This window comes from Wolffia australiana, chromosome 8 (assembly GCF_029677425.1).
Source record: "Wolffia australiana isolate 7733 chromosome 8, ASM2967742v1".
NCBI classification, from domain to species: Eukaryota; Viridiplantae; Streptophyta; class Magnoliopsida; order Alismatales; family Araceae; genus Wolffia; species Wolffia australiana.
In genome coordinates this window covers 3,276,299-3,288,985 of record NC_135842.1, presented here as the reverse complement: position 1 = coordinate 3,288,985, position 12,687 = coordinate 3,276,299, and the positions used below count along the sequence as shown (strand labels likewise).

Here is a 12,687-nt window from a genome sequence, read left to right as displayed (position 1 = left end):
TCCACAGGACGAATCCAATCCTGATGGTATCCACTACCAAGATCTATCTTCAAGAAGATAGTGGATCCAGCCATCATGTCGAAGAGATCCTATATGTAGGGGATGGGGAAACAGTACTTGACAGTTATCTTGTTGATGGCTCGACTGTTGCATCACATATGCCACATGTTACCCTTCTTTGGGACTATAAGTGTGGAGACCGCACACAGGCTGAGGCTCTCCTGGATGAGGCCCTTCGATAGTAGCTCTTGGACATATTGTAGCAGTTCCTTGCACTTGTGTGGCTCCATGTGGTAATGGGGTTGATTTGGCAGTGACGCTCTAGGCGCGAGATCAATCGCGTGCTGTATGTGACGCATTAGTGATAATTCGCTAGGCAACTCTTTGGGGAATATGTCGCTGAAATCCGATGGTCAAGGAGCTATAGGTGTATTTGGGGAAGCGTCGAGAGCAAAGGTGAGGCACACTGGCGTGTTGTCATTCTTGTGTCCCAAGTCTCGGGCGAAGAAGGTGCCACGTACAACCACTAACCCTACTGGGTTGGTTGGGGCCATGTGATTTGCTAGTTTCATGGTATATGGGTACCATGTGACCTTCCATCCCTGGTACATGAATGAACACTTGTTCATCCTTCTGGCTAAAGTGACGTTGTGGTCATATAGCCAGGGATGGCCTAGGATGATGCTCCCTACTTTTCTAGGAAGTATGTCACACAAGATGCTCTCATCACAAGAGCTCGCCTTTAATGGGACGTGGCATTGATGTTTCACCAGCAAGGATGAAGCATCGATCCATGACACATCATAGGGAGTCGGGTGGGGTATGGCCGCCAACCCTAGTCGAGTGACCATCGCATCAGAGATGGTGTTGATGCAACTCCCACTATCCACGATCAGCTTGAATACTTGTCATTGATCTTGACATTGGTGCGAAGGATCACATCGGCCATCGGGTTGAACATTGCGCTACCTTTGTAGGTTGAGTAGGTGGGGCGGCTCGAGGTGGTGGCCGTGTTCCATTGGTGTCGTGGCAATCTAAGGCAATATTGGCCAAGTGTCAGCCAGTGGGTTGGGGAGCGAGTGGTGGAGTTGCTCTAGGTTCGGTGATATGTATGTACCCCACTCGTCTGTTAGGTTCTTCGTACTCCCGTGCAAACTCCTCGTCCACATGATATTCATCTTCATGTAGTGGCTCCATCTTGCCCATCTGGTTTGGGTCGACGTCACCAATGTCGATCATTAGTTCCAGTGACGGGCACTAGCTGGCTTGGTGCCCTTTCCCTTGGCACTTAAAGCACGTGATATGTGCTTGGTTTACGCTCACGCTACCACCTATGGTGTCGGTTGTGACAGCCCGAGTGGGTGGGGCTATCCCCACTGAAGTGGCCATGACATTTCTTCACCCTCCGACGTTGTGTCAAGTCCGACCGAACGCGGAGGGAGTTACTCGATGTAGTGTCGGGGTAGCGTGGGTAATGATCTCTTGGCCCGGATGCTCTAAGTGCTATACAATGTGGTCGGCTTCGCTGACCTTGGCAAGGTTGCCCTTAAGCACCTCGCTACGCAAGGTCAGTTGAAGCACGTGAGAGTTTATGCTATTCTTTAAAATTCTTTTGAGTTCACTGGAAGGTTAACAGTTTCTTTTGAGTTTCTGTTGCATGAACGGTAGAAGATCTCTTCTACCTCAGTTAGTGGAGAACACTGAACAGCAAAACAGTAGAAGAAAGACGAAGGTAAGATTCGAAGATGAGATGGAAGATGAAAGAGAAGAGAATGTAGATCAAGGAAGCAGAACTTTAAGGGAGATGGCTGCTCCCAAAGAGTACCAAGCTTTCACTAGCATTACAGCCTCACTGCCTGGAAATGTTAATTTCAAAGTGGATCCAGCAATGATAAATCAACTACCCACTTTTCATGGTTTTATTACGGAAGAACCTTATAATTTTTTGGATCGTTTTTCTAATCTTTGTGGAGCTTATCATTTTGCAGGAATACCACAAGACTTTATCAAGCTTCAACTCTTCCAATTTGCATTAAAGGATAGAGCTCATGAGTGGTTCATGGGGACTGGTAAAGAATTTAAATCATGGAATGAATTACAATCTTGTTTTCTTAATAGATATTTTTCCTACGGTAAAACTAATGCATTGAAAAAGGCTATAAGAGATTTCTGTCAAGGAAATGACACCTTAGGTGAAGCATGGGAACGTTTTATGTCATTAATCAGAAAATGTCCTCACCATGGAATTCCTGATTATGAGTTAGCACAATTTTGTTATGGAGGATTAGACTATCAAGATAAACAACTAATAGATATAGCTAGTGGAGGAAGTTTCATTAACACTAGGGCAGATAAATCCTTTAAAATCTTAGAGGACCTTGTGGAGGATTGGGCATTTAGGCAAAGTTGCACATACAATGCAAGAGATGCACCTGGGAAACGAGGTGGTATTCTCGAAGCAAAAGGTATGGACAATGAAAAAAGGATTGAAAAACTTGAAAGAGAGGTGAAAGAATCATTAGTGGATATTGCTGAAATTTTTAAGTGTATTTTAAGTGATGCATTAGCTCCTTTTAAGCAAGTTCAATCAGTTAATAGTGTTGGGTTGCCTCAGCAGGGTGGGTCAAGTTCTAATTTGAATTATACTAACCCTTCACAATTAGAAGATTTGAATGTTGTAGGAGGACAGCAAGCGGGGCCATCTCAATGGCAACCTAAGTCATCATTTGGGCAGCAACAATGGAGCAATGCAAACAATAATCCATACCAGCAAAGGCAACAGTTCAAGCCCAGAATACCTCATCAAGATCAAGATCATACCATGAATAGTTATCCGCCTTATAAATCTCAACCAAATCAATGTTTTGATCAAAATAACGCCTCTATAATGGAAATGTTGAGAAAAATGCAGGAAGATACTGAAGCAAGGGAAAGGAGGTATGAAGAAGAAAGGAGGAGATATGAAGAAGAAAGGCAACTCATGATAAGAAGGATGGAGTCGCTAGAAAGAAGTCAAGAAGCTAGATGGAATCAAGCCAATATGAGAATTCAAGGTACTATAGAAGAAACAATTCCTAAGATGGAAAATCCAGGTCAACTTCCTACTCAACCTCTCATTAATCCTAGGAATATCTCATCTATTATTGATAATGGTATTTCTAATAGCACATTCTCTGATTCCTTTATAAGTATACACATGATCCCCTTGAAATGAATGATGATAGTGAAAAAGTGAATGCAATATCTAAACTTAGGAATGGAAAAATCATAGAAAAAGTGGATGATGATAATTTAGTGGTAGAAGATGATGAAGAAAAGGATGAGGATGAAGAAATAGTAGGACAGAACACAGGTGAGGGAGAGGAAAAGAAGACATTAGATCCTAATCCTAAAGCCTATACTCCACCAATACCTTTTCCGAGTGCATTGAAATCTTCTAAGCAAAAACCAACTAATGAGAATTTGATTGAGCTATTTAAGAATGCCACCATCACTATACCCATAACAGAAGCCATCCAGCATATTCCTGCATATGCAAAATATGTTAAGGAACTATGCACTCCTACTAGAAAAAAGACAAGGATACAACTATCCGAAACCATAAGTGCGGTCATTTCTGAAAATATTCCCATTAAGAAGAAAGATCCAGGAGCTCCTTTGATTAAATGTGAAATAGGAGGACTAGTGTTTAGTAAATCATTATTAGATACTGGTGCTAGTGTCAATATCATGCCGAAACCTTTGTATGATAAATTTAAATTTGGAGATTTAGAACCGATTTCAATTGAGTTACAATTGGCGGACGGATCAATTAGAGAACCATATGGGGTAGTGGAAGATGTGATTGTACAGGTTGCTGGATATAAATTCCCAGTAGATTTTATTGTTGTAGATATTAAAATAGTAGGAAAACTTTGACATGCTCCTATAATTTTGGGAAGACCCTTTTTAGCCACCGCAAGAGTTAATGCCGATTTTGATACAGGGGTGGTTACTATGAAAGTAGGAAATGAAACTATTGAGATTTCGATTCAAAAACTCATGAAAGGTCCCAGGGATACTAGGAATGACATTTGTTTTATTGAGTTGGTGGAGGATGAAAAAATTGATGATAATTCACCTTTTCATGATTTATGTTCACCTTATGATGATTTTGAGGATGGCGGGTACTATTTTGATGATTTGAATCAAGGTATAGAAGAATTATTTCTTGTTGATAGTGATTTGCAGTTTTTGCATTCTAACAGTTCAAGTATCTCACCATTAGGCTTGCATTCTGAAATTGAATTGAAACTATTACCTTCATGCCTAAAATATTACTTTTTAGAGCAAGGTAATAGTAAACCTATAATCATATCATCATCCCTTTCAGCTGATCAAGAGAAGAAATTAATCACTTCTTTATCAAGCTATGATCATGCTCTTGGATGGAGGTTAAGTGATATTAAGGGTATCAACCCAAATACTTGTAGACACAGAATTTTCTTGGAAGAAAATTCTAAGTCTATAAGGCAACATAAGGAAACTTAACCCAATTATGGCGGAAGTTGTTAAGACAGAAATCATGAAATGGTTAGATGCTGGATTTATTTATGCTATATCAGACAGCCCATGGGTCAGCCCAATACATGTGGTGCCAAAGAAAACGGGATTGACCGTTGTAACAAACAAGAGTCGCTTCTAGTTGGAGAATATGTATAGACTATAGGAAATTGAATGCTGTAACAAAGAAAGATCATCACCCATTGCCATTTATTGATCAAATTTTAGAAAGATTAGCTGGACATGAATATTACTGTTTTCTTGATGGATATTCTGGATATAATCAAATCGAGATTGATGAACTTGATCAAGAAAAAACCACTTTTACTTGCCCAGTAGGAACTTTTGCATTTAGAAGAATGCCGTTTGGGTTATGCAATGCACCAGCAACTTTTCAAAGATGTATGACAGCCATATTTTCTGACTTAATTGGCAATGGTTTAGAGGTTTTTATGGATGATTTTTCTGTTTTTGGGACATCTTTTGACAATTGTTTGAGTAATCTTGAAAAAGTTTTGCAGATTTGTGCCAAGAACAACCTGGTGCTAAATTGGGAGAAGTCCCATTTCATGGTAAAGGAAGGGATAGTGCTGGGACATCACATCAGCAAAAATGGAATCAAAGTGGACAGGGCAAAAGTGGAAAAAATTCAGAACCTAGCCCTGCCCACAACACTCAAAGAACTTAGGGGTTTTCTTGGGCATGCTGGCTTCTATAGGAGATTCATTCCAAATTTTGCAAAAATAGCAAAACCTCTAACTCAACTCACATCTAAAAATGCTGAATTTACATTTGATGATAATGCTAAAAATGCTTTTTTGCAGATTAAGGAAGCACTAGCTCAAGCACCTATACTCAAAGCACCAAATTGGAACTGCCCTTTTGAAATAATGTGCGATGCATCTGACTTTGCTGTGGGAGCTGTGCTGGGACAGAGAATTGAAAAGAAGCCAGTAGTGATATACTATGCAAGCAAAACACTGAATGAGGCTCAGGTAAATTACACTACAACTGAAAAACAATTGCTTGCTATAGTATTTGCCCTTGAAAAATTTCGATCTTATATCTTAGGTAGTAAAATAGTAGTTTTTTCTGACCATTCTGCTTTAAAATTTTTACTTAATAAAAAAGAAACAAAACCAATATTAATTAGATGGATTCTCCTTTTACAAGAATTTGACATAGAAATTAAAGATAAACCTGGACGTGAGAACCTAGTAGCCGATCATTTATCAAGATTACGTGCAAACGATGAAATTCCAATTAATGATTCTTTTCCTGATGAGCATATTTTGTTAGTTGAATCTAAAAAGCTTCCTTGGTATGCTCATATAGTGAACTATTTAGTGACTGGTTTATTACCTGAAGATTGGGATTTTTATGATAGGAAACAGTTTTTTAAGGATATACAATACTACTACTATGATGAACCTGAATTATTCAAACTTGGTGTGGATGATGTTTTTAGAAGGTGTGTGCCAGAAGAAGAACAAATTCATATTTTAGAAGCTTGTCATTCATCTTTATGTGGGGGACATTATGCTCATAAGATAACCGCATTTAAGGTTTTAAATAGCGGATTTTTCTGGCCTAATCTTTTCAAAGATGCATTTAAATTTTGCTCAAGTTGTTTGAAGTGCCAAGCTGTAGTGAATATCAAGAGTAAAGACAGAATGCCACTTCAGCCTATCATTGAGGTTGAATTGTTTGATCTTTGGGGAATCGACTTTATGGGACCATTCCCAAACTCCAACGGGTATGAGTACATTTTAGTGGGGGTTGACTACTTCTCAAGATGGGTGGAAGCCATTCCTACAAGGTCAAATGATCATAAGGTGGTATTAACTTTTATTCAGCGTCATATATTTTGCAGGTTTGGATTTCCTAAAGCAATAATTAGTGATGGTGGGAGTCATTTCAATAATGTCCATTTAAGAAATCTCTTTAAAAAATATGCAGTTCACCATAGATTGACTACGCCATATCACCCTCAAGCAAATGGACAGGTTGAAAATACAAATAGGGAGATCAAAAATATCCTTAAAAAAATTGTTAACCCTAGTGGTAAAGACTGGTCTATTAAACTAGATGATGCTTTATGGGCTTATAGAACTGCTTATAAGACACCTCTAGGGATGTCACCTTATAGGTTAGTTTATGGGAAAATGTGTCATCTTCCTGTGGAGTTAGAACATAGAGCTTTTTGGGCTATTAAGAAGCTTAATCTTTCTCAAGATATTGTAGGGAAGAATCGTCTGTTTGCAGATTCATGAACTCCAAGAGTTACGAAATGAAGCATACACGAATTCAAGGATCTACAAAGAGAAGATGAAAAATTTTCATGATAAGATGATTAGCAATAAGCAACTCTTTGTTGGACAAAAGTTATGGCTTTATAATTCTAGGTTAAAGCTCTTTCCAGGAAAACTTAAATCTAGGTGGGATGGACCTTATGTTATCGAGACTCTTTTTGATAATGGTGTTGTTTTAATTGTGGATCCAAAAACAGGTGAAACATCAAAGGTGAATGGACAGAGATTAAAACCATATGTGGAGCTTGAAGTTCCTGAGCCACCTTCTGTTAGTCTTTTGGAGAATTCCACCACAATATAAAAATAATAATAATAATAATAATAATAATAAATAATAATAATAGAAAAATAGAAAAATATTTCCATTGCATGTTTTTGGAATAATTTGTTTTTTACATCAGTTTGATCATTTTGTACTTAAAATCTCCCCAGTTATCTGATTTGTACAGGAAGATCAGTCTCAGCAGAAAGAAATATCTAGTCCGCCTTGGAACTGTCAAAAATGTCACCTTCGTCGGTTTGAAATTTCTAACCCCTACCTTATTAAATTTAAATTCTTATTCATGCATGAGGACATTACATCATCCAAGTAGGGGGGAGAGGGGTTAGAAAACCTTATTAAATGGGTAAGATCACTATTTCTAATTACTTTGGGAATATATTCGCTTTTCTCAATTATTTTTTATCTCAATTGCAAGAATGAAGCAAATTTTTTTTTTAACGGATTACTCCCTTGTGTTGGCATGTTGCTTGCTTTATTTGTTTTCCTTGCTTTTAAGTGATAAGCAATTGAGAAATATCTTCCACTTACTGTTTGCAACTCCTACCACTCGATTTTTTTCTCTGCATTTATGACCATGAATGACTAGTAGAGAGGAATAATTCATATTTTTTTTACCTAGTGGTGAGGTAGATGCTTCTTCGATTGTAATCAACCATAACCCAACTTTGATGATAACTTTTTTTATCCTTGAACATAAGAATGTGTGTAGAGAAGTTAGGCTTTTCAAGCGGATCATGAGCAAGTTAAGGAGGAATAAATTATGATTTTAGGCAATGTGGGAGTCATTTCTAAGTTGTTGAGATAACTTTTTGAAATGGTTGAGAAATCCTTGAGATTCTTGAAGGTTTGGTAAACCACTAAGACTTCAAGGTTCATAAAAATTCTATTTCAAAAACACTCTAGCTTGACCAAGTCGTTCCTTCCCCCCTAGACAAAAGGACGTAATAAACCCCAAAAGGTGAAAATCTTCAAGGGAACTACGCTGTCAAATCTACATTTGCAACAAAAAAGAGTGGGTTAGTTGCAATGGCACATGTACAGTGAAATAAGTGGCTCGGCCGCAAATAAGTGCCCCCGCAACTAGCTAAGTGAGAATTTTGAAAGAATTTTTTTAAAAAAAAAAAAAAAAAAACTGCAATTTGTAGAAATGAGACAAGCACCTTGCCCAAAAATCTTTTATAGCCTAAGGGAAATAAAAGTCCAAAATCTAGGGAGGGGGAATTAATTTTCAAATCTTCTTTTCTTCTAATTATGGCCTTGAATCATCTTAGTGAATCTGGACATAAGGAGTCTCGGATATTTCCCTTATTCGATTAGTTATCTTTTTATGATAAAGATTTGATCCTTGCATTCCTGCGAAGGTTAATGCCTAATTTTCATGGTTATTTTCTTCTCAAGATGTGATTGATATTAGAAACACTTCATGCACATCTATTCTTATTTTCATGGATAAAGAAGGAAAGTCAAAGTGAATTGAATGTCATTGCTAAGGGACTAGCAATGTTTAAGTAGGGGGGTATGATAACATGCAATTTTATCATGCCAAATCATGGAATTTATAAGAAATTTTCACCTAAAACATTAATATTGCATGTTATCATTATGAAAATATGATAAGCTCAATTTTACTGTGTTTTTTACTGGTTATTTATCAGTAACATGTGTGAGGATTAAGCTTATTCAACGAATTTATAAACCTCACAAGTTAGGGCGAGTGAGGGTCGATCCACAAGGAGCAAAAGAAAACAGCAGGAAATTCCTTTTCAGTCAATAGATATGTTACTTTTCCACTTTACAGAAGTATTTAATCCTGCTAAATAATCTTCAGGGAAACTCTCAGAACCGTTCTTTAATTTTTAATTCAGCAAAGAAAATCTCTCTTATCTTATCTTAATTACGTTAAAGTGCAACTTAATCAAGCCGTCTACAGAGAATTTCTCTGTAGACAGATCCTTTGCCCTTTGGGGCAGAGGATCGAACACCTTGCGTATAGGGATAACCTGCGCGAAAGGTGTTGCGTGCTTGGCGGCCTCCTGCGCGCTGACTATGCAGCACGCGGCGGCTGCCTATGCACGCAACTGCGTGCTGCGCGCGGCTGCATGCTGCGTGCGGCTGTGCGCAGCTGTGCGCTACTGCGTGCTGCGCGCGGCTGCACACGGCTGCGTGCGGCTGTGCGCGGCTGAACGCGGCTGTGTGCTGCGTACAGTTGCACGCGGGTGCACGCGGCTGCGTGCTGCGTGCGGTTGTGCACGGCTGAGCGCGGTGGCTTTGCTGCACATGGCGGCTCCGCTGCGTGCGGCTGCTGCTGCTGCACGCTGCTTGTGCAAAAAAAACGAAGGAGTTCTGTTCTTTTGGAAGATTTGGGGAAAGCGATTTGAGCAAAAAAGGAACAAAGTTTAAACTGAAATCAAATCTAAAACGAAACAATCCTCAGTTGGAAAACATTGGAAGATCTTGTGACTCTTCCAACCCAACCAAAATTGTCTGAGAAGAGAGGGATTATAGGGCTGAATCTTGAGATTTCCCCACGTCGGGTGTCACGTCCTTGCGGCGAGGCGTGGTTCTTTAATCCAAGGTATCTTCAGTCTGTTCTTCCTCTCCAACTCCAAAAGCTCATCAGCTCCTGGAGGGTGCAGAAATCCTCTTCTCCAAGCCCTAGTTTCCTTAGAGAAAATTCTGAACACCTAAACTCCTCTCCCAATAGAGTATTTATAGGTTTTCTCTTAAGTCATGCCGAGGGGCATTTTCGTAATTTTTGCCACTTCGAATTTTTGCCCATTTCTCTTGATCCTCCTCTCTTCCTTGATCTTCTTAACCTGTTTCTGAATGTTCACTAGCCATAAAATGTTAAATATATTCCACTTGATTCAAAGAATCAAGTGGGGTTAGTGATTTTATAAAACAATACATATGCATGAACTTAGCATGAATTCACAAGATAATTGTAATAAATTTAAACTTAAGAACTTGATTATTTGATCACATATTTTAGAGTCATCAAACACCCCCCAACTTAGATCATTACTAGTCCCTTAGTAATGACATGTAGGTGAGAATAAAAGATGATCTCAAGGTGAATTTTGACTTCCGATAACTTTGATTCATGCTCTTCTCAAGGAGTATTTTCAGCAATTAAAATTGACCAGCGTAGAAGAAATTTAGGATCTATCTCAGCCTTAAACCTCAACTAAGTGCACATGATCTATGGAGTACATATAGTAAGTACATAGTATATGGAATAAGATCGAGTTAACACCCCAAGCGCACTACTGAACGAGGCGTAGAGAGTGGTATTAATGCTAACTCAATACTATGGCTATAGTAGCATCGGCTCAAACACATGGGAGACAGCTTTTCCACCTTTATTTTATTTGGCGTTTGCTGCTTGTTGGTCATTTTTTATGACAATCAACTTTAGTACTATGATGCAAGCTTTTGCTTGTTTATGCGCAGTGCAGCTTTCACTTGATAGTTTGGTGGCGCTTATCCACTACCCATGTGCCGTCCTTAGTAGACTGGCAGCTTATTCCCCCGACGAAGTTTTGTATCCTTCTTGGTTCAGGGAGCTTCACTCACGTCATAATAATACTGCCAATGAGCTAACACTAACCCTACTCTCCACTAAAGCTAAAAATTTTCGTGCATGTAACTGCTAACTCAACCCGAGGTGGATGGTGAGGTGAGAGAAGTATAATGGTAATAGATATGACTGTCGTGGTATGGATCGTAGTGCACCTAGCTAGGCTTACTTCACCTAGGATTCCCTAGCTGGCCACTCTTGCATTTCTACCCTTTTGAAAAGAATCGAATTATCATGCATAATATTGGACAATCATCTCCTAAGATCATCAAATATCCATGGTTTGTGAATGCAAAAACAAAAAAAATTTCATGGATTGTTGATGTCAAACGACGGCCGGGATCGATCGGCGCGTTTCACGTCACAGGGTTATGATGCGAATGTATGGGATGTAAGCCGAATGATGAGAAAATACGAATGAGCAGATAAGGACTTGACGGATAATGACGTCGGCCGTACCGATCAATGAGAGACGAGTGATCCCAAGATCAAACTCCCAATGACCCGCTGGACCTACTAGACGTCTACTAGGTGAGGGGCATCTAACAGCCCTGGAGCGTTCGGCGTCCAAGTCGGATGACAGTCCGTCTACCACAAGAATCCCTATGCTCGACAAGGTGGCTAGTCCTATCCGATGATGTTCGAGAATATCACGGTAGCGGACGCGATAGGGGAAGACGAGACTGTCGAAGATAATAATACTGGAGTTTATAGAGGGGAGACGAGACTGACCTTTGTATCGCTTAGTCCAAGGCATCCAAGTCGTCGAGCGGATGCTTAGTGTCGGGTCGTGCGGACGAGCGTCGTTGGCGAGGACAAAACCGGGTGCGGACGGTGCGGTCGTAACTACCAGCAGAGAGCTGAGTCCACGGGTGGCGTGCAACAAACGTCGGAGCAGCGGGCGCACAAGGCGCGCTTGGCTGGCGCCGCGGCGTGGTCGTGTGGCGGGCAAGACAGCGAACCAAGTCTCGTGGGAATAGTCGTGGGGTGGGGCAGAAAACCAAGTAATCGGTTATGGCGTAGAGGTGGGAATCAAGAAATCAAGAAAGATGAGGCGAAGGGAGAACGAAGGGGAATCAAGGAGATATGGTGAGATCAAGAAATCAAGAAATCATGAAATCAAGAATTCAAGAAATCAAGAAATCAAGAAATCAAGAAATCAAGGGAAAGAAAGTGGGCGATCAAGAAAGACAAGAGGATGCGGTTGGGGATCAAGAAACGATGGGGAAAGGAGGGTGGGCGATCAAGAAAGGCAAGACGAGGCGATTGGGAATCAAGAAACGATGGGAGAAAGGAGGGTAGGCGATCAAGAAAGGCAAGACGAGGCGGTTGGGAATCAAGAAACGATGGGAAAGGGGGTGAGCGATCAAGAAAGGCAAGACGAGGCGGTTGGGAATCAAGAAACGATGGGGAAAGGAGGGTGGGCGGTCAAGAAAGGCAAGACGAGGCGGTTGGGAATCAAGAAACGATGGGGAAAGGGGGGGGCGATCAAGAAAGGCAAGACGAGGCGGTTGGGAATCAAGAAACGATGGGGAAAGGAGGGTGGGCAATCAAGAAAGGCAAGACGAGGCGGTTGGGAATCAAGAAACGATGGGGAAAGGGGGGTGGGCGATCAAGAAATGGTGGAAGGGTGGAAAAAGGTACCAAGAAATGGCTTTCTTGAACTGTAACAACCAAGAACCCTCCAAGGAAGAGGAGTTCTTGACGGATCTGGGGTGTGCCCCCTCGACGGAGCAGATTTCCCCGATTGATGGCGTGTCGGCGACGCTTCTTAAATCTCCCAAGACCCCCGGAGTAATCTCGACGAAGGCCTCTTTCGATTCTTGATGGCGGCGACTTCTTGAAACTCTTTCCTCGCACCGGAGTGATCTCGACGGCTCACTTTAACACGTCTCCCTCGGAGTGATCTCGACGGGAGAGACGTGAGCTCTACCCACGGAGTGATCTCGACATGGGGTGGGGCTAGCCAA

General features: G+C 40.7%; 1 pseudogene; it reads right to left on the bottom strand.

The window, feature by feature from the left end:
• Positions 1–2,153: 2,153 nt before the first annotated feature.
• On the bottom strand, positions 2,154–2,247 carry LOC144707295 (small nucleolar RNA R71; annotated as a pseudogene).
• Between the last annotated feature and the right edge of the window lie 10,440 nt (positions 2,248–12,687).